Source organism: Leopardus geoffroyi, chromosome B3 (genome assembly GCF_018350155.1).
Source record: "Leopardus geoffroyi isolate Oge1 chromosome B3, O.geoffroyi_Oge1_pat1.0, whole genome shotgun sequence".
Classification (NCBI taxonomy): Eukaryota; Metazoa; Chordata; class Mammalia; order Carnivora; family Felidae; genus Leopardus; species Leopardus geoffroyi.
The window spans coordinates 116954702-116978628 of NC_059337.1; the positions used below are offsets into that span (position 1 = coordinate 116954702).

At 41.5% G+C, this 23927-nt stretch overlaps 1 protein-coding gene across 17 annotated transcripts in view; it reads left to right on the top strand.

The window, feature by feature from the left end:
- The window catches only part of SIPA1L1 (signal induced proliferation associated 1 like 1), a 482475-nt gene that overhangs the window by 199539 nt on the left and 259009 nt on the right, over positions 1-23927 (top strand). The window contains exon 5 of one of the 17 annotated variants that reach the window (XM_045451415.1): positions 11465-11495. The exons of the other annotated variants lie outside the window; for them this stretch is intronic. The gene's annotated coding sequence lies outside the window, so the exon portion shown is untranslated. The remainder of the gene's footprint in view (positions 1-11464; positions 11496-23927) is intronic. 17 annotated transcript variants of the gene reach the window in all.

The following is a 23927-nucleotide window of genomic DNA, read 5'->3' on the forward strand; positions in this document are numbered from 1 at the left end:
GGATAAGCAGGGCTTATCCTGAAAAACTGAGAGATGGTTGGATGATGTACTGCCGACATTTACCAATGTGGGTCTTACCATTGATCTCAGAGTGCTTGCCCTTGGTTATTACTCCCGGGTAGGAGCCCAGGTCCACCTTAGGCATGCTCTAATGTTTCAGTGGACACTTCTCAGACACTTTAATAAGTTGTAAAAGGGTATATGCTTATTGAGGAAAACAACAGCTTCATTCTGATTGAGAGAGAGAGAGAGAGACATTTCCACAAGCTAAAAATGCTATAATATGCTTAAATATAATTTAAACTCTGAAATTGAGATAAAGCAAGTGGTTTAGGGATATGTCTGTTTCATTGGTTTTGCTGAAACAAAGACCTGGGGATTTTTCTTATCTGCTACTTTGTTGGGAACAGAAGCACTACTGCTCTTCTGGAGCATTATGTCCTACAAAGGACGGTCAAGGTTATCTGAGCATCTCTCCATTGTAAACCTTTGTGCAGAGTTTAGGGCTTCTCTCCTGAAGCCCGCGGGGTAATTGGAGCGCTGCTTTCACAGTGGCTAGCTGTTTCCGACCTTCCTTGAATTTCAGGAAGAGGAATTGAGGAATGATTATCTCTGAAAATGTTTTTAAAGTGCATTAGGACACTTTCCTGCTAGCATTTATTTGACCAATCTCAGCATCATTCTTCTTTAATAATGTGAAATCCAAGAAGGATTTGTAGGTCTCTGTAATTTGTAGCCATTTGAAAAGCCCACGTCTTTTATTAGCAACACAATTGAAAACCTGTCTTTGAGAAAGTAGCATCTTTGGAACCATCAAAAATTGCTTAGTGGTGAAGCAGGAAGCCAGCAGGAATGCCCCATGACTGTAGCTCAGGTACTCTGTGAAGGAAGAGAAATCCGTACCCTCTGGTCTTCACCTCAATCTTGGAAGTTACTTTTCAGGGTTCACTTTTTTCCCCTCCGGAGTCCCTGTATACAAGAGAAACATGTACCTTCTGTGCAGTCCCCATGTGTCTTTCTGTATTCTAAACACTCTTAAGTAAGGATCGGCTCCTGATTGAACTTGAGTATGACAGTTGTCAGTGGAGGCCTTACGTTGAGGATTACTGTTGAGGCCAAGCTTGTTTAGCTTTCGTGTTGTAGCAGCTATACCTTGTCTTTTGAATTGAGTTGCTCAGCTTAACCTGAACCCTGGGGCACTTAAATCACTTCTTTTAATGGAGATAATATCTGATGAGGCTAGTCGAGTTTATCTGTTAGGTCAGGTGGGAGATTCTTCTCTTAAGCATTCATAACTGGTCACACAGACAAGGGAGGCTTTGATCGAAGGGTTTGCCAGACCTGTTGGTGCCATGTCTCTTTCTTGGCCTTCTAAATGCACACTTACCTATCCAAAGACTCTCCACTTAAGGGATGTCTGTCTGAATCAATTCGCTTCGTCAGAAGAAAACAGAAATCTAAAAGACCACACCAAACCAAACAAACCCACGAAGCGTTACATGTTCTGTCCCATGTGTCCCATGTGTATCTTCTTATATCCACCATTCTCCTACATTTTTATTTATTTATGTTTTGAGTAATATTGTTCTAGAATACAAAATCGAATTGAGAAAGCACACTTCTTTTCCTTCCTTTAAATTTTTTTGTTTCTATATTCTTTCTCAATGCCCAGCGAGAAACATAGAGTGATGTTAATTGATGATAATCTCTGACTGAATTACTTGCTTTCCACATTGAAATATTTGAATAATTTTCCCAAATGTTTTCTTTTTGCTTTGGACTTTCCCTTTCTTATGTAGACAGTTACGTACTAATAGATGAGTGAGATGCTGTTTAAATTTTTCTCTTATTCCAATTTGGTCATTGCGTCCTAGGTTTCTGCTTTTAATGGGAGAGTAGCTGAGGAAATTTTAAAAAGCTCTGCACTTTCTTTTCTTGAGAATAGAATAAAAAAAGAACAACTGGTCACATTTATGAGGACTGATAGTTTGCTGGCATGAGACACAAAGGCAAAGACCTACTTTTAATTGTTTTATGGGAAGTCCCAACCATTTAGTAAGTATAAAAAGAAAAGAAAATGTGTGTTGGTGCAGTCTCCTGGGCTTTTCTTGGTGCTGTTTGTGGTGGTAGCAAGAAACCTAATAATCATAATGCCTTACACTGGCCATCCAGACAACACAATGAGTATAGCAGATTCAGAGGTCAGTTGAACACTGGAGTCTCCTCCCCGCTTGTCGAGCCTCATGTCCACCGATGCAGCTTCTCTCTTTTCTGCTTGTTGTTCTGACGAACTATGTCTTCCATAAAACCTAGGCGGACACTTTCCTCTTTAAAGGTAGTTCAGCGACAGACAGTAGATTAATTGAGAATTGGATTTTGGATACACCAACTCAAAGAAGAACAGAACTCAAATGCTTACCTCCTGCAGACTTTTTAGAGGCTTTGGGTCAGCCTACATTGAAGTTTCCCAGGGGCACCGAGAGTACAAAAGAGAGACAACTTCTTAAGATCAATACTAGATGAAATTTTATTAACTAAATGCTGACTATATAATATAATACGAAATTATTAAAATTTTAATAGTTATAGCAAAGGGATTGATTGCCGAGTTGTCCTTTCTTCTCTGGCCATGACTAATTTTAATTGAGTTCGGCATGCCTTGGGTTATTCCAGTATACTTATTTATTATTCAAAGCCTCCATCTTTGTTCTTAAGAAAGAAAATTCTGTGAAATCCTTTGGCCTACCAAACATTTTTACCAGCCTGTGGAACTGTGGTATGGCCCCTTCACATTTACTGCTAATATCATGCCCCTTTTTCTCTTGTGTAGGAACAACTTACTCTCACTGAATTTTTACCTTTACATTCTTCAAAACAGAACAGCACAGCTGCCCACATCAAATAAAGAGTTGCCTCTCTTAAACTCATTCTGGTGACAAATACAACAAATGCTCATAGGAATTGAATTAAGTTGTCTTTGGAAGAATGCCTTATTTCTTAGTACCTGGTCCTTATTTTGTGCCCTGGGTTTGATAAGATTTTTTACACTGGTACCATGTTACCTAGTCAGTTTCTCAAACCGTTTGTTTTCCGGTTGACTGTCTAGGAAATCTAAAATTTGCCAAATAGGAGTGGATTTGAGCAAATGTCTGAAGTAAAGAATCAGAAAAGAGAGAAGCAAGAACATGAACGTGAGTGCGTGTGGGGAGAAGTTAGGGTGGCAGTGGTGCAGACCTCAGCCTCTCCCTTCCTTGAAAAGTTCGGTCGGTGGAGGGATTTTGAAGACTTGGCTTCTGGGAGCAGATCACAGCGTGGAACTGGAGATGAAACTGGGGAGGAGTTTGAATCCCCAGTTCTTCACGATCCCGCTTTTGTCAAAGGACTCAGGACGCTTTGTGACGGGGGCTTTATTTTATAGCGTAGGCTTTATTCTAATCTTTGTCAGTATTTAAGCGTATTTTACATATAAAAGGAAGTTGTAAATATGTTCACCAGTATTTGAGTCTCTTTCATCAAAACCATGTGTGTGAAATTAAGGCAAAGGCGGGGGAAGTCTTCCATTTAGGGAAGTCCAATATGGCCTATTTTGGGGTTTTTACTGCACCTGAGAGGATGACTTTATTGTATCTTTTTGGAAATGGTTTTTAACCAGGAGCATATAGAGATGAAGGCCGTAGGCTTGAGGAAAGCTGTCTGCACAAAACATGCCAAGGCCACCAGTGAGTGGATGATAATAAAGAAAACGTGAGAGAGATGTGGACATGTGGCCTCAGTGTTTTCAGAGCTGGGGATGTTTCCTGAGCCATTGTTTGTCTCGGCACATGGGCTGGCTCTGTATTCTGCCATGATGGTTTCCTTAATAAAAATGTACTGACCCACCACTGCTCTGGATGAGTGTTCAGTAGGTTAAATAATGAATGGCTGCTGAAGAACTAATAGACTTTGATTTTTTTCCCCCTCAGAGAGTAATTTTTTTTTTTTTTAAGTCTATAACTTGATTTAGTAACTGGCCTTTTTCTGCTACTGACTGATGTTTTCTTTCCCCCTGGTCAACTGGAAAACAGATTGTTTGAGAAATTGACTAGGTAACATTTGACGGGTGTTGGTCTTTGTGTAGGGACCTCTGGATGTGTCTCAGCCTGAAAGTTTTTGTGGTTACAAGAAGTAAGGTACAAGTAAGACATTCTACTTCTGTTGCCATTTGTCTCCCCTCTGAATTTATTAGTGGAAAAGTTAATTAAGTAAACAACTATTTAACACCTGTTATGTAGAGTTTTTTGCTTGATGTTGACTAGGATAGAAATACCAAAAAACAAATGCCTCTTATACTCAAGTTGTTTTCCTGGAGAGAGAGATAAGACCTAATTAGTTAAAAATTGCCATAATGAATGGCTAAATGTAATAAAACCTTTTGTAGAAATACAAGTAAAATGCATTGTGGTGTCCGTAGAGGGAGAATTAAAATTTTTTTTTTTTCCCAACGTTTATTTATTTTTGGGACAGAGAGAGACAGAGCATGAACGGGGGAGGGGCAGAGAGAGAGGGAGACACAGAATCGGAAACAGGCTCCAGGCCCTGAGCCATCAGCCCAGAGCCCGACACGGGGCTCGAACTCACGGACCGCGGGATCGTGACCTGGCTGAAGTCGGACGCTTAACCGACTGCGCCACCCAGGCGCCCCACCGTAGAGGGAGAATTAAATCCATGGAGGTGGCATCATTGGAACGGGGCGTTGAAAGATCCATCCACCGCCCCCCCCATCCACCCCCCCATCCACCCCCCCCCACCCACTAAAAGAGTAACATTTGTTTCTTCAGGTAACCAAAGTAATTCATATTTATTGTATAAATCTAGATGCTCCTAAGAGACACACAGATCAAAGTAAAAATCACCCAGTTCACACAATCCCCACCACTCAGAGGTAACTATCCTTCTAAGCATTTTTACTTTTTATTTATAAAAATTTTAAAACATACAGAAAAGTAGAGAGAATAGCATAATGAGCCCTAATATACCTAAATCATCTAGCTTTAACAATTATAGACATTTTGCCATTCTTGTTAACATCTGTCTTCTTCCTGCTTTTGGGTTTTGTTCTGTTGTTTTGCTTTGTGTTTTGAGTTTTAAAGCACAACTTAGATATTATACCATTTTACCTATAAGTGCTTGAGTAAATATTTTTAACAGATAATCGCTTTTAAAAAGTCATAATGTTGTTATTCTTAACAAAGTTAACAGTTATTCTAATTTAATATTACTAGCTAGTTCTGTAATTTCCAGTTCATGTTCACTTTCTTCCATTGTCTCAAAAGTGCAGCGTTACAGTTTTGTTGGACTCAAGATCCAAGCAGGGTGGCACATTGCATTTGTCTCTTGTAGGTCTTTCTTAGTGTGTAACATTTTCCCTTCCTGCTTTTTTGTCATGTAATTTATTACAGAAGAAACTAAGTCATTTGTTTTTTTTAGAACTGCTAAGATCTTAATAGTTTTCTTTCATTTTTGTTCTTGTGTGTGACCATGTATACATTTTAAAAGCAAAATTGGAGGGGCGCCTGGGTGGCTCAGCAGATTAAGCATCCGAAATCGGACGCTTAGGTCATGAACTTGATGTTTGTGAGTTCGAGCCCCACGTCAGGCTCTGCACTGATAGATGGGATCCTGGAGCCTGCTTGGGATTCTATGTCTTCCTGTCTCTCTGTCCCTCCCCCACTCATGCTCGCTCTCTCTCTCTCTCTCTCTTCTCTCTCAAAAATAAACATTAAAAAAATTTTAAAAAAAGCAAAATTGGAATCCTGTGCATGCTGTTTTATAAACTATTTTTATACTTAGTGCTATAAGGAGGATGTTTTCCTATTAATTTACTGTTCTACAACTTATTTTCTGTTAAATCATGGCATTATAGTAACTAAAAATGAGAAAGATACGTTTGGTTATATTTTTTTTTTTTAATTTTTTTTTTCAACGTTTTTTATTTATTTTTGGGACAGAGAGAGACAGAGCATGAACGGGGGAGGGGTAGAGAAAGAGGGAGACACAGAATCGGAAACAGGCTCCAGGCTCCGAGCCATCAGCCCAGAGCCCGACGCGGGGCTCGAACTCACGGACCGCGAGATTGTGACCTGGCTGAAGTCGGACGCTTAACCGACTGCGCCACCCAGGCGCCCCAATGTTTGGTTATATTTAAAGTAAATCTTACATTAATTACAGGTATTGCAGCAACAAATTTCTTATTGCTTTTCTCCCTGCCTCCTTTCCTTCCTTCTTCCCTTCTTCTCTTTTCCATTCCAGCAGCTAGCTGTTATGGGTAGATGTAACATCAGCAATGCAGTTCTTGGAATTGAGAGTGTATTTTATTTTCCGTGAGTCAGGAAAAGCCAGGCCGATGGTGCGCTGACAGGGTTAAAAATGGAGGAGTTAAATGGTGCCCATCCAAGCCCTGATTTTTCTGAAGAGTCCCGCTACAAGAAAGGGACCCTTATTTTTATTTTTATTTTTTTAACGTTTATATATTTTTGAGACAGAGAGAGACAGAACATGAACGGGGAGGGTCAGAGAGAGGGAGACACAGAATCTGAAACAGGCTCCAGGCTCTGAGCTGTCAGCACAGAGCCCGACGTGGGGCTCGAACTCACGGACCGCGAGATCATGACCTGAGCCGAAGTCGGCCGCTTAACCAACTGAGCCACCCAGGCACCCCAAGAAAGGGACCCTTATTGTTGTTACCAGAAGATGATCTTTATTAAAAAGTTAAGTTTGGGGGGAAAAAAAAAAAAAAAGAAAAGGGCCACCAAGGTGGCTCAGTCAGTCAAGCATCTGACTCTTGATTTCAGCTCTCTTTTTCTGAAAAAAAAAAAAAAAAAAAAAAAAAAAAAAAAAGTTAAATTTACATCCTCACAAACATAGGCCCCACTGGTGGGAAAGGACTCTAAGTGGTAAAGGGAGCATGCCAGGGGCCCCTGGGTGGCTCAGTCGCTTAAGCATCTGACTCTTGACTTCAGGTCAGGTCACGATCCTGTGGTTTGTGAGATTGATCCCTGTGTGGGGCTCTGTGCTGACATCATGGAACTATGGAACTCCTTGGGATTCTCTCTCTCCCTGTCTCTCTGCCCCTCCCCTGCTCTTGTGCGTATGCTCTCTCTCTCTCTCTCTCTCTCTCTCTCTCTCTCTCTCTCTGTCTCTCTCAAACAAATCAACTTAAGAAAAACTATAAAAGGGAGCATGCCTATTTTGGTTGAGATGTTACTGTCTTAACTTTTTTTTTTAAACATTTCTATGTTGGGCCCTCTTTAGTGACTGTCAAGTTTTCAGCCTGGGAAAAGAATGCGTATGCAGGCTCACGCCCGTCATAATGTCTTCCACCAGCTGCAGCTTTGTGTGGCCGTGTAATAAGTCAGCAGGATCTTCTGCTCTCTGTCAGACAAAACCCCAGCTTCATTTGTGATGTTCTGGTTACTCCTGGTAGTTTGTCTTTTTACACTTGATTAGATTTTGATTTAGCAGTGGTTATGGAAATATTATCTGTATTTCACCTTCTTTTTTTTTTTTAAGATCTCATTTTTAAGTAATCTCTACACCCAGGATGGGGCTTGAACTCACAGCTCTGTCCCCCAGGACAGGGTGGAAGCTAAATCTGAAGGACTGACTTGTAGTTTACAAATAGGTAGACCTTATTAACTTCCAGTATTTGAAGTTGTTTTTTTTTTTTTTAAAGACTAGTTTTATTTATGGGCTATATTTTTGCTACCAGATGTGAATTTATTTATACATAGAGAATTCTGCAATTAAATAATTAGCAAGTACATTATTATAATGACCAGTGAGCTCTTGTGTAAAAATAACACCCAGTTTTAGAATCTGTGCTCTGGAGGCAAAGCTGGGTGTGGGGTTGAAGAGCCACTGAGGTGTGCAAGGGCCTCTTCGGTGAACTGCTCATCTCTGTTCTCATGGCTGAGGAATGTGCTGTGTATTCTGCGTAACCCCTGCCACATTATGGACACCACACGCCGAGGGAATACATAAGTAAATGAGGGCTTCCGCTCACTGGGGCAGGGATAGGCACACACCGCCTTGTCGTTTGGTTTCCCTTAAAGATTATTCTTCACAGTAAAGAGCGGTATATGCCTTTTTCCTTTCCTCCCAATGGTTGTCTGGCATGTCACGGGAGACAGGTACAGTTTTTCATTGCTTACTTAGTGTCTTACGAAAAGAGTGGAATTGTTGTTTGATCAGTTGATTGTGCGCTGGAGCTCTGGTTTTTGAAGCTGTCAGGTCTTAAAATGCAACTTCTTTCTCCACGGGGATCCTGAGCCTTGCACTCTTCCTGTCTGTCAAATGGGTGTCCGTTAAGCCACATGCCTCGCAGGGCTGCGGGAGCACCAGGTGCCCGTGCTGTGTGCCTTGTGGCTGCACGGGCCAGAGAAGCCTTGTGGCCCCACCTTCTCCCGTAGCAGGTGAGGAAACTGAGACGAGGCTCGTGGAGTAGCTCGTGGAGTAGCTCGTGGAGTTTCCCTCCCTCCCGTTTGTCCTAATGACTAAGATAACGTTTGCCACACGTGAGGTCAATGTGTGGCTCTGCTCCTGAGGTAACCAGAGAGGTAGCTTTTACGCACGTCTCTTGATTTGCCTGGAATTTCCCTTTCTCCTTGCCACCTGTCAGCCACCTCCTCCTCCTTTGAGACACGTTCAAGTTCATTTCCTCAGGAAGGCATTCCTGGCCAATCCTACATAGATGGATATGATTTCATATCCTCATCCACCGAAGTGCTTCTTTCCCTGTGGAAATTTGAACTTATTTGTATGTTTCTTGGAAAACTCTTCCCTGTCTCTGTGTTATTTATAAAAAAAACTTTATACCATAAAAATGCTGGTTATTTAGGGAAAAAGAACTTTAGAAGAAAACCACATTTATTAGTGGCACAATGTTATTCCTGTGTATTGAAAGGGAAAATTTCAACTGACAGAGATGAACTCTCAGCCTTAGCTCCTGAGTCACCTTTCAAGCCAGTGGGTCAAGGTTGAGGATTATGTTAAATAAATTAGAACAAAACTTTCCACTGATAATTCACGTGTCTTTGCATATGCATGAATACGCCCACAACTTTCTCCAGTGTTCTTTTTTCCATGCTACGAAAGTGGTAAACTAAATAAAAATATCAAGTAGCAGTATATGTTTTTAAAGATAATTCACAGAAGTTATATATAGACTGACTGGTACATAAAAGATCTAGGAAAGCCAAGTTCGAGGCTTCTATGAGCCTCAACATCAATGAATGCACAGTTGAACTAAGGTTTCACTGTACAGCATTCACATTTTAATTGAATTTCAACACAGAGGTCAATAAATCCTTTTCCCATTCACTTGAGAACATTTGCGTGCACCTCGAGTTTGTAGTCAGATATTACTTTGTTTTTTTGTGTGTGTTGGGCCGCTCTGGAAATAGGAAGGAAGTATTACAGAGAGCTCCTTCCCCCAGGATATACAGACAAATGCATGTGTGTTTGCATGAAAGGACTCCAAGGTCTTTGTTTGTATTTGGGATGTGAAGGAAGAGACATGTAATAGAATTTTAGACCTTGAAGGAGCCGTAGCTGCCATCTGTCTGATTTCTAAATTTCTTTATAAATAGAAATAAGTGTTCATAGAGATCAAAAGTTCTGCCCAAGTTCTGTTACTTTATGGTGTGGGTCCCAGGCTCAGAGTTGAGTTTGTGGAGATGTGATGGGACAGCGGTGATTGGTGCTTTGGGGAGAAACTCAATAGTATTTCTTTGCCTGTTCAGGGACCTCAGTATTTCCTACATTATTTATCTTTTGTGTTTTGAATACTTAGAAAATTAGGTATTGATGGGGTTTGAGGCTAGAATTGTTTTCTTTGGACATTTTTTTTTTTTAATTTTTTTTCAAAGTTTATTTATTTTTGGGACAGAGAGAGACAGAGCATGAACGGGGGAGGGGCAGAGAGAGAGGGAGACACAGAATCGGAAACAGACTCCAGGCTCTGAGCCATCAGCCCAGAGCCCGACGCGGGGCTCGAACTCCCGGACCGCGAGATCGTGACCTGGCTGAAGTCGGACGCTTAACTGACTGCACCACCCAGGTGCCCCTCTTTGGACATTTTTAAGCATGCTACCCACAAAATTTTTCCCCGAGAAGACATCATAGAAAACTAAACCTTTGTCTAAATTGGAGTTTTATCATTTTCTTATATTGCAAAATAAGTGATTTTTCCTTGAAAAGCATTTTAATAGCCTTTGTGTAGGACACTTTGGAAAATGCAAGGCAGTGTCACACTTTTCACCTTGGGGAGTGTTGGCCTAAATTATGCCTGACTTTTACTGTAAAGACTGTGTCTTCTTCATCTGTATAGTCCCTACAGCTCCCAGCACAGAGCTCTGTTTGCCTCCCTATGTTTTCATGCCCAGATCCTCCTCAGTGAGAATCACTTCACCTTTCTCTGCCTCCTCCTTTTCTCTTCTGTGTCATTATGAACTAAGGACCGAGGGAAACTCCTAGCCTTCTAGGGGTTTGGATATTTGAAATACAAAATTTCTTACTAATCAAAAATTGAACCACTGGACCAGAACATGCTAATATTGGCTCTCATTTGTTGAACCCTTACCATGTGGCAAATACTCTCTAGGTTCTTTGAGTACAGAGATGAGTTGACATGGCCCCTACCTTAAAGGGCCAATCATCTAGCAGGTAATAAAGATGGGTATTTAGGTGCAATAATTCAAGCGTTAGAAGTGTTGAAGCCATGTTTCTACCCTTGATGTTTCTTATTAGCAGTATCAGTGCCACGCATGATGTAGGTGTAATCGCAAAATAATTAGGGACTTAAAAAAAAATTTATTTCATTTGATCTATTTTAAAGAATTTTTTTTAATGTTTATTTATTTTTGAGAGAGAGACAGACAAAGTGCAAACCAGGGAGGGGCAGAGAGAGGGAGACACAGAATCCAAAGCAGGCTCCAGGCTCTGAGCTGTCAGCACAGAGCCCAGTGCGGGGCTTGAACTCCTAAGTCACGAGATCATGACCTGAGCTGAAGTCGGCCACTTAACAACTGAGCCACCCAGGCACCTCTCATTTTATTTATTTTAGAGAGAGGGTGAGTGTGCAAGCTGGGGAGAGAGGGGCAGAGGAGAGACAGAGAGACAGAGAGAGAGAGAGAGAGAGAGAGAGAAAATCCCAAGCACGTTCCATGCTGAGTATGGAGCCCGATGCAGGACTTGAGCCCATAACCTTGGGATCATGACCTGAGCTGAAATCAAGGGTCGGATGCTCAACTGACTAAACCACCCAGGTGCCCCAATAATCAGGTTTTTAAAAAATTAAATGTTACGTTTTAAATAGCTAATACATGTCCACAGAGTAAAATCCAAAAGGTTATACAGTGAAACTAAATGGTATAAATTTTATTCAGATTTCACCAGTTTTTCTACTAATGCCCTTTTTCTTTTCCAGGATCTAATCTAGAAATGTCATGTTGCATTCAGTATGTATGCTTTTTAAAATTTATTTTTTAGATAGATTGTAGCATACTGCACTATGCTTTCTTTCTGTTCTGTTCCAGTTTATGGTTGTACTTTATTATCCAGTCTCATAATGATGGACTTTCTTTCTGATCTTTTGATGTTAATAGTGCCTCTGTGGCAGTCCTTGAACTTGAAAGTATACAGGTTTATATAGAGGAATTTCCAGGTTAAAGAATATGTGTCTTCATGTCTGTTGTAAGTATTGCCAAACTGCTCTTCACAGGCATTGTACAAGTCTACACTCCCATCAGCCATGTGTGCCCTTCTCCTTCCTCTTGCCAGGAGTGTGTGATTAGACCTTTTAATCCTTGCCAGTTTCATAGCTGAAGGGAATCTTTTTGTCGTTTTCCTTTGCATTTCTCTTGTTATAGATGAGGCTGTATATACTGTCCTGTGTTTAAGAGCAGTTTTTCTTTCTGTGAATTGACTTCTGTGATCCTTTATCCATTTCTCTAATGAGATAAGTTCTTTATATAAAAAAAAGAAGCTATTCCACTTTGTGGTAGGAGCTCTTGATTTTTTCCACTGGGTGTGTGTTTTGTCATTTATGCTAACTTGCAGTCTATGAATTTATTATGTTTGGATAATCATATTTATTTATGTTTTACTTTATGAGATTTAGATTTCATGTTCTTCCTAGGAAGGTTGTCTTATGCTCTCCAAGAGTATAAAAAATGTTTCCTGCTTTCTTTTAATCTTTTTGTTTCTTTTTTTAACGTCGGATTCTTTGATCAATTTGAGATTTTTTTTGGTGAGTTGGTATCCCATTCTCTTTTCCATGTGGCTGTATAGTGTGCCAAAACCATTATAGAGGGATTTGTTTTTTCTGCGCTGATTTTAAATGTCACATTTTATCTTACAAAGCTCTCCAAAGTATTTTTAGAATTTTCATTTTATCTTTGATTTGATGGTCTATTCATGGACCAGTTTCACACTTTTGAGATTATTATGTATTTATAACATGTTTAACTAGGCAAGTATTAAGCCTTGTCTCTTTTATTGCTCTTTTTTTTCATAATTACTCTCATTATTTTTGCTCCCTTATTTTTCCATATGAACTTTAAACATAGATTCTGAATTCCCAAAAGAATATCCTGTTAATCTTACTGGGATTGCAATAAATTTCTGTGTTGATTTTGATATTTTTCAATATCAAATGTTTTTTTGAAAAGATTTTTTTTCTTTTCTTTTTCCCTTTTAAGTTTACTTATTTAGTTTGAGAGAAAGAGAGAGAGAGAGAGAGAAATCCCAAGCAGGCTCTGCACCGTCAGTGTGTAGCAGCCTGACACGGGGCTCGATCCCATGAACCATGAGATCATGACCTGCCACCCAGGCGCCCTGAAAGATTTACTTTTAAAGAGATTTGTCACTGATAATATGAAGAACAGTTGCTCTTTTTTTAAAAAAAAATTTTTTTTTTTTTTTTTACATTTATTTATTTCTGAGAGACAGAGAGAGACAGCGTGGGCAGGGGAGGGGCAGAGAGAGAGAGGGAGACACAGAATCCGAAGCAGGCTCCAGGCTCTGAGCTGTCAGCACAGAGCCTGATGCAGGGCTCGAACCCACGAACCATGAGATCATGACCTGAGCCGAAGTTGGACACTTAACCGACTGAGTCACTCAGGTGCCCCAAGAACAGTTGTTCTTAATCTTACCTTCTATCCCAGTAAAGTTTACTGTTTCCATATTTTGCCTTCCATTTCCCCTCTGCTTTTGGTGATGCGGAGTCATGTTTGGGGGTCTTTGTTTTATTACTTGAGAGTCTGTTATTAGCACAGTGCCGTGCATCCAGTAGGTAAGTGTTTAAAGGAGCCCTCCATACTGCTGTGGGATCCTGACTAGAAAGTGGTTTGGGAGTATCTGTTAAGATGTATCATGGACGCATGTATAGCTTGTATGTTACAACCCTGCAGACGTGTTACTCAGCATCTACTAATGACATGTGCATCCTGTGAGTGGGGCATGGACTCCAAGGGCAATGGTAGCCTCCTGTCACCCTCATGATCTCCTTTCCTTTCCGCCATTAAATTCTGTTGAAGATGTAAAATCCTGCAGATGGGCTCATAGCCCAGGCTGAGCACTTTCAATTTGATTCTCTCCTTTACTTTTTTAGTTAAAAAAATCTCAACATAGTAATCTTTTAGATAAACATGTTAGAATCCACTAAATATATTTTTACCTCTCAAAATGTCTTCCCCCCATTTTGATCCTTCTCCCTTTCCCTGTTGAAAATCACCAGGTATGATTTTCATATCCTATAAGCCTGTCACCGTCATGAGCCATGGTTCCTGATTGCAGTGCCCTTTGTGAGTGTGTTGGGGACAGAAATACTGTCAGTCCCCTTTGTGTGGCCTTCCTCCTCCTGTTCCCACTCCTGCTTGCTCATCACAAGAACCAAATCCCATTCTTCACAAAGATGAGGTGTCTCCACCTACTTCAGCACCCTTTTATCAGCTCTTCATTCCGTTTTGGAGTGCAGCCTCTTCATTCCCGTCCTGGATCTCAAATCTATACCCCTTTATCTTTGAAATCGTTATTTCTGTACCAGAGGATTCCTTCATTCAGCAAACATTTATGCACAGTATGGTGGGGGGAACATGATTGCTTTAGTACCCAGTAGACCTGAACCAAGATTGCATCAGAAAACAGGAGATTGTTTTGTGCGGAGCCCTAGGAAAACAGTCCCTTCATTGTCTCAGCACCAGCTTGAAGGGGCAAAGGAGAGAACCGTGTGGTAACCTGGGAATTAAGGGCAGCAGGGAGGTAGAGTGGGAATGTGTTGAAGGCACACTGGAAGGGTGCCTGAGGTTTGGGTCACACTCCCATGTGCTTCTTTCTGCAGCATGCCCGCCTCCCTTTGGGGCCAGTTGGAAAGCCGTGGGCTGGTTACTATGGGAATTGATGGGTGCTGCTGGCAGCGAGAGAAGCAGAGTTCTTGGACTCGGTCCCAAAATCCTAGGAGAGCAGGGTTTTCCTCCCTCTGGCTTCCCTGCTTACTGTTCTTGGATGAACGAGGTTGATCTTAGCTTGGGGAGAGCATTTCCAACAGCTCCCCTCTGGCGCCCTAAGAAGAGCTGGGGGCTCCTCGGCAGGCGGACTTCACAGAGGGCAGGGCAACACAAGGGATCACCAGGTTGCCCCCCATGAACTTGTTTTCGCGGTTGGCTTCTCACGCTTCAGTGAGCTCGGAATGCAATTCAAGCTTCTGTTTCTTTTTACACTGTCAGGGAATGTGCCACGGACAAGGAGAGGGGAAGTCAGTATTTAATTCCAGAACCACAACCTTCCCCTTCTTCCCTGCCATTACCCCTCACCAAAAAGGTGGGGGGCGTTGGGTGTGTGTTCCAGGGTTGCCGACTCTGAAGTGTCAGAGGTAGAAAGCAGATGTTTTAATGAAGTGATACCCGAATTGGAAAACAGCGGGTTCAAAATACATTTTATAAGTCCTCTTTCATTAATTTGATTAATCGTTAATTTTAAAAAGCTCTACCATTGTGTGTGCTCGTTTATTTTTGTAACTGCTCATGAATATGGAATGTGAAGCATTGATTTTTTTCCCTAAGAAAACTATTTGGCTTGAGGAGGGAAGAATATTAAATTAAAGTATCATGAACATTATAAAGTTTAAAAGGACAGAAAGAGCTGCTACCCCCCCCACCCAACATTTTTGTTTCAGTTAAGTGTTTTCTCTTGTTTCTGATTCTTTTACCACTAATGAAAACCTTTTTCAGGGGAAAGCTTTTCTTTTGATTTTGGGAGATTCTGCTGAGTTCCTCCTGTAGTTGTAAGAGGACTGGCTGTCTAGTTCTATTCAGATCCTGACTTTGGGGTCTCAGAGGTGATGAGTCACTTGGCAGAGCAATCATGCGATGTTGAATTGGCTTGTGATTTGGATGATTTTTCTCTCAAAGCTTAAATGCTCCTTTTTAATCCATTTCATTTCCCTTTTCTGTGGGGGGGAGGGAGGGGCTGGGAAGGAAGGCCAGTCACACACAGGCCTTGCTTGCCCTCCCTGACCTTCAGATTGGGGAGGTAAGGTGGTTAAGAAAAAAAAAAGTACAGGGAAGGGTGTGGTATATTTTGCTAGAGATGAATTGCTTCACTGTGGCAAAGTCAAGTGTCCTTCTTGGGGAAGCAGCAGAAGCCTTCCTGGAGGAGGCAGCTATGGAGTGCTGGCACAGCCCCAGCTCTAGTATTTCAGTGAGTCAAGGGCATTACTATCTGAACTGGACCTGAAAGAATAAGTAGCCTCTCAACAGGTGTTTTCCTTTGTTTTTCAGCCCGAGAATCACTCGGGGTCCTGATTTTATTGGTGTGCTTCGATTTATACCTGTGAAACACTTTAGACCTAGTGTACGTATTCATCAGAGTGCTTGCAGAATGCCAGACAGTCTACACTTGGGTTATAAATGTGCCACCAGATGGAAGGGGCAAGTAATACCGTGACGGAGGGGAGCATAGGGTGCGGTGGGAGCCTAGAGAGAGGAGGGCCACTAACCCTGAGGATGGGGGGTGGGGGCGCCGGGGCCCAGGCATGGGAGTCAGCTCTGCAGTGGCTCCCTGACACCTGTCATTCCGCCATGAAATAAATGGAGCTCCTCCGAGTTGAGAAATGGGAACACTTTCTCCCAATGAGGAAGCTGAGGCTCATGGCGTGTCAGTTCCTTGTCTGAAGTCAGTCCGTTTGCAGTTGTGTTAGCACTGAGATTTGAACGCGTGGCCACAGACGTTGCCCAGAAACCCCTAAACCTTGCAGAGTGGTTCTTGAAACCCCTGTGTTGTCCACATTGAGGCCAGTGAGGCAAGTCTGCTGCCCAAGGCCTAACCTGTACGTGGCAGAGTTGTGATTTCATTGGTGTTTTTTCCAAAATGCATACCTTTCCACAGAGAGAGCCCACCAGAAGTTCAGTAGAAGGGGCACTAACACAAGCTTGAGGAAGAGGTGGCCCTTCAACTGGGGACAACAGGGTGGATGTAATTCGGAATTAGAGAGGCACTTTATCAGTGGCCACTCAGTACCTATGGAACACAGGAGAGAAGGCATGGGAAAAGGTAAAGAGAGGAGTGTGTTCAGGTAAGAGAGAATAGTTCACTTTTCCTGGAGTGATGGCTGTGTAGAGGGGTGTGGGGGAAAAGAGTTGAAAAATCAGGTTGAAACCCACTCATCTAGGACTTGGAGCGCCTAAAGAATTTGGACCCTTTTTATGTCGTTATTGAGAAACCACTGATGGTTTAGGAAAGATCACGAAACCTAGTTGTTTGTTTTATGAACTATAATTCTGATTATATAAATTCTCAGAATCTTGTCGACCTGATGAATTCATGGCTGTGAGGTGACTGGAAACGTGGTATTGTTATAAATCTGTTTGAATGGTGGTATTTCTGGGGCTTATTTTATGTACACAGTCACTAAGTCTGCCATAGATGGAGGTTATTTACGGGTCTGTTTCAGGTCCAAAGTCTTGCACAGGGAGTTTTTCCCATGGGATTTAGGCTGGTAAGCATTCAGACAGGAGCGCCCTATGTGGCCTTTCCTGGGCTGGCTTCCCTAGTCCCAGAAAAGAACCAGCTCCAGCTCCAGCCAGGCCTCCAGTGGCCACTGTCCTTGTATTATTGGCCAGAAGTTCCCAAAGGGCTCTGGTTGGGCTTTTAGCCATCTAGATTATTTATAAAAATATATCCATCATACTGCTCTTTGGAGAGGATTACAATTTTATACTTCTTAATAAAAATTGTCTCATTTACGGGTATCGTTGTAAGAAGAAGATTTGTTCAGCCCTAGTTAGGATTGATGATGAAGCACATTTTCTCTTCGAGCCCAGAGGTGGTGGCACAGAAGGATACATACACTCTGTACAATTCCCGCAGTCAGGTGCTGTTTGTCTTGTTTCATCGTTGTCTGTCCATGGCTGGATATAGCGTGTGGGACACAGTAAGTCCTACATACGTACTTGTTGAGTAAATGTGGGATGAATCTTGGATAGTTGTTCCTATGGCGTAGCTATTGTAGTTGATGAAATAAAACTGGTTACGCTTTAATTCAGAGAGAGACTGAGAGAAAGAGAGAGAGAGAATCTTAAGCAGTCTCTGCAGAGTCAGCACAGAGCCTGCTATGGGTCTCAAACTCATGAAACTGTGAGATCGTGACCTGAGCCGAAATCAAGAATTGGATTCTTAGCCCGCTGAACCACCCAGATACCTCTGGTTACATTTTTAATTAAGACTCCTTTCTCCTGGTTCTAGATGTTTTGTTAGAGATAAAGATTTTAAAACCCTTTTTGATATGTTGCTTCAAAATGTTAATAACACTTTAAACTTCTTTTAGATAAAATAACCAAGTGGAATAGAAGTAACTAAAAATACAAAATCTTGTAGGCTAATTTAAAAAATACAGAATGTGTATTACTGGCATCCTCTCCCATTCTCTTTAGAAAGGGTCACTACTCTAAATTAATATATCTCCTTTCTAGCCAAGATTTCATTTTACTTGACTCAAAGCCCACAGTATAGATGCAAGAACAAGGTTTGCCAAAGCATGGAACAGTAATAAGATTTTTTTTGTTCCTGGCAACTTGGAATTAATTTCTGTAATTCTAGTAATTAATTATGGAAAAAATGTTATTTTGTTAACATTTAATGGAAAGTTGAAATAAATGTGTATAAATATTAAATGTGATTTGTTTTCTGATAGAGTGATAGCAGAATATGAGGAAAAGCTGATTATTTGAAGATTTGATCAAGCTAATAGAGCCTTTGTTTCTGTGACTGCTTACATTTTCTTCTAGATGGTATAGCATGATAATATGGCATGCTGCACACTGAGGTGATTGTTGGAGTATCCCTTGGAAACTTCTGGGCATCGTTCATCTGGGAGCCAGTTTATAGTAATGTGTGGGGAGATAAATTTTGTGCTTATAGGTTGGTATTAAGTTTAAAAAGTCTTGAGATTTGGGGCACCTAGGTGGCTCAGTTGGTTAAGTGTCCGACTCTTGACTTCAGCTCGGGTCGTGATCTCACACACAGTTCGTGAGTTTGGGCCCTGCATCAGGCTCTGTGCTGACAATGTGGAGCCTGCTTGGGATTCTTTCTCTCTCCCTCTCTCTCTGCCCCTCCTCCGCTTGTGCTTTCTCTCTCTCTCTCCCTCCTTCTCTCTCTCTCTCTAAGTAAATAAATAAAATCAAATATTAAAAAAAAAAAGTCCTGAGATTTGATTTTTATACTGTAAGAGATTTTACAGTGGTCATTCTGTCTCTGGAAAATGTTTAGACTTCCTTAATTCTGTTTTACATTTTGCAGCTCAATATCTAGTGTTAGGAGATAATTGATGCATTATATATGAGGCCTTAGTGGGTACTGCCTACTGTTTCTAATATTTTTTATAAGGAAATTATCTTTTAGGCTAATCAGTATATCAGTTTTGAAAACTGTTGGAATTTAATCACTGATAAAGAATTTTACCTTTCTATACTTATTGTAGTTCCTTGTATTCCTTCCAATGGGCTTCTGAAGGGGTAAAAAATGACATTGGTTTTCAAACCACGTGCCACATGCCAAATTGAAGCAGAGAATGTTGTCGATATTTAATGTACTTGAGATGATTTAGGCAACAGGACCCTTGGGAAACCAACAAATGTATTTGCAGGTGCCCTTCCTTGACACTTGCTGTTAAGACTCAATGATTTTTCTTTTTAAGTTTTTTTTTTAATGTTTATTTATTTTTGACAGAGAGAGAAACAGAGCATGAGCAGGGGAGGGGCAGAGAGAGAGGGAGACACAGAATCCCAAGCAGGCTCCAGGCTCTGAGCTGTCAGCACAGACCCCGATGCAGGGCTTGAACCCACAAACTGTGAGATCATGACCTGAGCCGAAGTCGGACGCTCAACCGACTGAGCCACCCAGGCGCCCCGTAAGTTTGTTTGTTTTTAAGTAATCTCCACACCCAACTTGGGGCTCGAACTCACAATTCCGAGATCGAGAGTCTCGTGCTCTTCCACCTGAGCCGGCCAGGTGCCCCTCAGTGATTTTTCTTGATGGTTACAATCTTGTTATGTTAAGCAGGTTAAGTAGAATGATTTCCATGTAGAATTTAGATTTTTAAGACCAAACTGAGCTTGAAATATTAGATGGCAGAAACACGCAGCTGTAGTTAGAGTTGCCGCAACCTCTGTCTTAGAAAGGAAGGGGGTCAGCAGGGACAGCTTCCATGTAGTGGTGCAGTAGTGACTCATCTTCTCCTCCTGGTGCAGAAAATAACTTGCATTAGGTGTGCCTTCTCCCAGCCTGTGAGCTCCAGGAGTCCACCTCTTGGCACTTGGCTTAGGTGGGAGGGAGAAGAAGAGCCTAGAGTTAGAGTTTTTATCTGTTGGACCCACAAGAGATAAATAACATATGAAATCCAGACAGTCTTGGACATGTTTTTCTTTGGTTATCAGTTCCTGTCCAGGCAATCCTATTATAGTCATTAAAACAAAACAAAACAAGACATATTTGAAGGTTAGAGGTCAGTGGTGTTACAAAGTTGTGTGTGTGTGTGTGTGTGTGTGTGTGTGTGTGTGTGTGTGATACTCTGAGGTGGGGCTCTAGTTTCTGGCTATACTTATTAGCAGGTGCATTAGGGACACAGCCAGGTAATTCATGTTTCTGAAAATAATACCCATAGCTTCCTATCAGGTGCCCAGAGCCTTTACAAATAGTTGGGAGCGACAGCCCTTCCCAGCCCTCTGTGGACACAAAGAATGACTTCATTTACTTCCGTGAGACCAGTATAAAATTCTCAATCAAATTAGCATTTACTCTGAAAAAGTAGAAGTATGCCATTTAGTACTTTTCTTTGGGTTTATAGGAGAATGTTTTGAAATCAGAGCAACTTCGGAAGACATAAGCTTAAAAAATTCCCAGACTCTCCTGAGTTGTAATTCTTAGAATAGGGAAAGAATATGCCCCAAGCCTCTCAGTGCCTGAGACTGTTTCCCATACACCGTTCCCGGGTTGACATTTCTTTTGCTCATCGTGGGAGATCAGGAGATGTGATTTTTTTTTTTTTTTTTTTTTTGTACTCAGCCCATGTACTGTGCCAGACTGTGAGAAACAAGGGTGACCTCTTTTTCTCTGGCTTCTGGAGAATGGTATTGACATTAGGCATTGTTGAGCCAGGCCCAGGAGGTATGTGCCACCAACTCCTTGTTTGCAACTCTGGACTTTACCGCCACGTACTGTTGAGTTACAGATTTTGTGTTATGTGAGGGGATTGTGAATGATCCCTATAGCTTTGGGAGATTTTGAGGAAGGTGATGATGTAGTCCTTGCCACCGAGGCCTGGACTAGGCAGCTGCCTATACTTGTTTTGTGCCTGTAAGAGCCAGTTCCTAAACATGGAGGCACCTGCACCCCAGGGCCTATCGGTGCCCAGGGTTAGAAGGCTGAGTGAAAGCTAGCAGATGCCAAATTTAAGTATAAACAATTAAGTACTAAAGTATAAAAACTTTAAAAATGGGCTCATATTCTATTTGGGCAGAGAAAACTTGTTCATGTGAAATAATTGTAATTAGTGGAAAGGAACATACAATCTGATTGCTGCATTGACAGTTTTTATGTGTCCCAAGGTAGAAAGAAAATCAGTGTATCAAGCTGAAAATACAAGTAGGAGCTTTTGATTTCTGGTATCTGAATGCGGAGGGTCGGGGCAGGGAATAAGTTAGAGAAACTCTGTTGTTCAAGAAGTGTGACCTCCTCCATGTTCCGTGATCCTAGAGGATACTCAGTTGTTTGGTGCTTCGGTGAGAGTCTAGGATTAGAATCAAGGTACAGTTTTACCCCCTTTGGAAAAAGTATTTGTTGATTGATCACTGTCTACCCCACGTATTAAGGAAGATAAGCAGTTCTCCCCCATCTCTGGTTTTCTGGAGAGAAGTTATCAGCCAGAAGCTGAAGCCGAATCCTGTTTATCTACACAGATTACTGTTTCTTTCTTGGAAAATTTGTTTGAAAACCAAATTAGATTTTAGCTTGGCTGAATCTGTCCATCTGTCTGAAGTCTGCTGTGAATGGTAGGCACTGGACATTCTCTCTCTGATTGGCTGTGCTGCTGGTTAGCTAACTAAATGCATATGTGCTGTATGGAGATATGCATTTGATACTAATATTAGCATAATTACTTCTTAATTAAATGTAAAACACTGATAAGTGTACAAGTCTCTGACATTTGTTGATTTTAACAGTTGGATGACAGATACTTCTTACCTGAATTTCTCTTGCAAAATACATTTTCTGTCCCAGTTAATTGTAGTTGTTGTGCCAAATAAAATAAATAAATAGATATTAGGTAGCTTGCCGGGGTTTCTAATTAAAATTAAATAGTTTGCCTTTTTGTTTATTTTAAAGACTTCCTTTTTGCTGACTAGGTAAGTAATAGGTGCTAATTTTGGAGGATTTGGAAAATAGAATGGGACAAAAAAAATCCTCATTTGTGTTCTTATTATTAATATTTTTAAATTAAAATTATTAAAATATTCAAACCATAATCGAGAGTGCATTTGCCAGTTGATGAGCTGAGTAGACCCCACAGAGAGAGAGAGGGCACGTATTCGGAAAATTTCACAGGACCGGAGCTGTCTGTTCTGTGTCTGTGGTCTTCCAGAACGGAGCACAAGATTAAAATAGTGCCAGAAGCTTGTGTGTGTGTTTGAAGTTGTACGAGCCAGAATGGGAAACTTCATCTTCTACTGTTCACTTTTACAATTAGTATTGTGGTGAAAGGAAACTTTGTAAGACATAATAAAATAAAGAATAAAGCTTGAAAATCACTTCATTCAGATGTTCATAGCTGAAATAAAATGCAGCTTAGATCTGTCTCTCCGGTGTGGCCTCGTGGTGCCCCAAGTGAGCCTGTGGTGCCTTTGGGCTGTTGGATTTCCCAGCACTTCGGGATTGCCTTTAAAATGATGGGGAACAATGAGGTCAAATACTTCCCTCGAGGTTCTGATCCCCCTGCCGATGCAAGACTCCCGGTATGATATCTGGCGTCACTAGCTAGTGGAGAGTTTACCGTGGTTTTTCTTCTTCCGTAGCTGTCCTGGGATTTTTTTAAAACCCTACTTTTGGTTTTGTTTTTTTTTTTTTCCGGCTTTGTGTTCTCTGGCTAAAGATGCTTTCTTGTGGCCTTCAGCACAGCCCTGTGAGGAGGAGGAGGGGGCAGGAAGCCTCATCCCATTTTACACATGAGGAAGCTGAAGGAGCTTGTCTGAGGCCCTTTGACTGTATATGGCAGCTACCATTCTTCTTTCTCTTAGGGGTCTTAACTTTTTTCTCTTGGTTGTCTTTCCAGTGATAATAACACCAACCACACCAATGATTTTATAATAGTAAGAGCTGACCTTTATCACCTGCCACATGTCAGGCAGTGTTGTACGTGCTTTTGCATGTACTCTTACTCCCATGGAGTAGGTGTTACCTTCGTTTTAGAAATGAAGAAACTAAGGCCCACAGAACTTGCCCAAGGTTTGTAACACTCACGTGATAGAGTAATTGTGAATCTGAAATGAAAATACGTACAATTACAAGCAGGTTCTTAGCTCTCATGAAACGATGGTAGTTATGATGACTATGGCATGTATCCAGTTATAATTTCCACTTCTGTGTCTTTGTCTTCATTAGCCATTGAGTTTATCGAGGGCAGTTGGATGTGTCTTGCTGGCTGCGGTAGCCCCCGGGCTTGGTCCGAACTTCGTGCCCTGTTACTACTATCATTGAATGGTCCTTTGAATGTCTGGTGTGGCTGTCTTCTGGGGTTTAGGATTTGGTGTCATTTTTGCTCTCCATCGTCTGGTTAATCACCTGGTTCATCGAGTCATCATGCTGAATCTGCGTGGATTGGTGATTTATTGAACTCATAGGGGCTAATACTTTGACCACCCACCTCCTTGTCCCCCACTGCAGGGCCCCCTGGGACTGGTTGTGTTCTGAGGCATTGACTCACTTGAAATGGCCTGTGTGCTAACTCTAGCCACTGGAATTCTGTTATTTTGAAGAGGCTCTGGACACTTAAAACAAGAATAACATGAATTTTTTAGTTGAGATAAAGAGAACTTACTGAAATTGGCTGAAAGAAGTAGAATTTGGGGAAGCTGAAAATGTTTTTGCATTAGGATGTTCTTGGTCCTTTGAACTGTAGCCAAGAGACTCTTCATAACAGCCTGCATTTAAAATCCAGTTGTAAAAAAAAAAAAAAAATGTGACAACACATTGTGGCTGTTTTGTCTTGTTTGAAGTTAGGCTGGGAGAACAAGGCCGTTACTCTCAGTGGGGTGCTTACTCTTTGAGCCAGCCTGTTCCAAAGTGGGAGAGTTGCTGCTGGAGTCAGGACTGAGCGACTTTCTTGGTGGTGGTTGAAACCA